We start from the raw sequence: 2787 nt of genomic DNA, 5'->3' as shown, positions 1-2787 counted from the left end.
TGGGCCTCTGGTATGTATATAAGTTCTTTGGTTAATTTCTTCCCACCTTCTTTCCCCTAGCTCTGAGATTCGTTGTTCTATGTTTTCATGCCTCTGGTTCTATTTTATTCATCAGTTTATTGTGTTCATTAGATTTCACATATAAGTGAGATCATGTGATATTTGTCTTTCTCTGACTGGTTTATTTCGCTTAGCTTAATTATCTCAGGTCCCTCCATGCTGTCTTAAAGGGTAATAGATCCTTCTTTTTTACAGTGAAACTACTGCATCAACGGATATAATCAATATGTTTTCAACACAATAAGTACTGTTTTGATAGGCTAAGGGTTCCTAATAGAAACTACAGCCACCAGTTAAATAAACCAGTAGCCTACGAACACTAAAGTCTGCTGACTTTATCTGATTATCCTTCATCCTTGATTATTTATGCAGCCTCGATCCTGGGGGTTCCTTCTCACATCCTGGTAGCAATTCCAGGCCTGTAAAGCAAGTTTAGGTATCTCAGGCCCTAGCTAGGTCTCCTGTTACCTCCTACTATCAAGGGGGACTGCAGGTAGTTAACTGTACATGCTATTGGCTAATAAATTCAGGATGGAAAAGCATCCTAAGATTCTACACTTGGCATTGTAAAAAGATGAGCTAGAGTGAAAGTTTAAAAAATGTTGAGAGTTTACAATATGAAAAAGCAATAGAGGTGGGCAGTTTGGAGGATTACTGCCTCGGTCCTAGAAGAGACAGGTTTCCCAGGCACAATCAATTCAAGTGTTCTGAGCTTAATTTTTGCTTTCACAAGTCTCAGCTCCGTGAGTATAGTTCATCTTTGTCTTATCATTTTTTAAAAATATAAAGACGGGCCCTGGCTGGTTTGGCTCAGTGGATAGAGGATCAGCCTGAGTACTGAAGGGTCCCAGGCTCAATTCCAGTCAAGGGCATGTACCGTGGTTGCAGGCACATCCTCAGTGGGGGGTGTGCAGGAGGCAGCTGATCAATGTTTCTCTCTCATCAATGTTTCTCTCTATTCTTCACCCTTCCTCTCTGTAAAAAAATCAATAAAATATATTATATATATATGGGATCTGGCCAACTCCTTTGACCAGTCCATGAGTGTTGACTTTTTTGTAAATTTTTTAAATTTTTATTGATTTCAGAGAGGAAGGGAGATAGAATCATCAATGAGAGAATTATTGATCAGCTCCTGCCTGCACACCCGACACAGGGCCATGTGCCCTGACCGGGAATCGAACCGTGACTTCCTGGTTTGTAGGTCGATGCTCAACCACTTAGCCACGTCAGCCGAGCTTGACTCTCTTTTTAAAAAAATCTATTTTTATTTATTTCAGAAAGGAAGAGATAGAAACATCAATGATGAGAGAGAATCATTGATTGGCTGTCTCCTGTGTACCCTCTATTGGGGATTGAGCCTGCAACCCGGCTATATGCCCTTGATGAGAATCGAACCCAGGATCCTTCGGTCTACGCTCTATCCACTGAGTCAACTGGCTAGGGCTTGACTCTCTTTTTAAAAAAAAAAAAATAGTTTATTGATTTTTAGAAAGGGAGAAGAGAGAAACATCAGTGTGAGAGCACAACAACAATTAGCTGCCTCCTGCAAGTCCTCCAAGGTGTCAATAGGACCATGCTCCTTCCTAACGTTCAAGGAAACTTTCCTTGCTTCTTCCAGCTTCTGGTGGTTCATGGTATTCCTTGGTTTATAGATGCAGCGCTCCAATATCTGCTTCTATCTTCGAATCGTCTTATCTTTGTGTCCCTGTATGCATGCCCTTGTCTGCCTCATAAGGACACTTATTGGAATTAGGGCCTAGCCTAACCCAGTATGATCTCATCTCAATCCTTACCTTATATACGTCTGCAAAGACCCTATTTCCAAATAAGATAACTTTCTGAGGTTCCAGGTGGACATGAACTTTTGGGGACACTACTCAACCCACTACAATTCCCAACATTTTATTGGAAGCTACTAGGAAAATAAGACTCACATATAAAAAATTTAGCAAACCTGCTATATTTACCTGGATGGAGGACAAACTGCTTGAAGACAGGATTCATTTTCTATTCTTCTTAGAATTCCCTAGTACAGTTGTGGATGTTAAGCATTTAATGTCTAATCTGAACTCCTCTCCTCATTGTATAAGATGAAAAAACTGATGTATAGAAAGAAGAAAAGACTTGTCCCAAGTCTTATAGCCATAACTAACAGTGGTAGAACTAGAACTGAACCCATATCCTCCCCTTTAGTCCATACTTTGAGTGGTTGCACTGGGATGGTGGCATGTATCCCCTTTCAGGGAATAACAATAGTATCTTTAAAATATAATATATATATATATATATAATTTTTATTGATTTCAGAGAGGAAGGGAGAGGGAGAGATAGAAACATCAATGATGATAGAGACTCATTGATCGGCTACCTCCTACATGCCCCACACTGGGGATGAGCCCACAACCCGGGCATGTGCCCTGACCAAGAATCAAATCTCGACCTCCTGGTTCACAGGTTGACGCTCAACCACGAGCCATGTTTGCTGGGCAACAATAGTATCTTTAATCAGGTAATATAACATCCCCATAACCCCCAGAAAGAAAAAAAAAAAGATCTTACAGTGAAACTTGAAGCATGGTGGTTGGGATGGTAATTTTGCTTAGCAGAAAGCCTAGAAGAGCAGAGGAGTGGGGGTAGTGAAGATGAGGGCTGTTTCTCAAGTCAGCAACACACTGCAGGGCCCAAACCACCAGACCTCAGGCCATGATACCCACCACAGGGATT

The sequence above is a fragment of the Myotis brandtii genome, unplaced genomic scaffold (assembly GCF_000412655.1).
Source record: "Myotis brandtii unplaced genomic scaffold, ASM41265v1 scaffold1270, whole genome shotgun sequence".
Taxonomy (NCBI): Eukaryota; Metazoa; Chordata; class Mammalia; order Chiroptera; family Vespertilionidae; genus Myotis; species Myotis brandtii.
The sequence above is the reverse complement of the archived record's forward strand: the minus strand, read 5'-3'. Positions refer to the sequence as shown.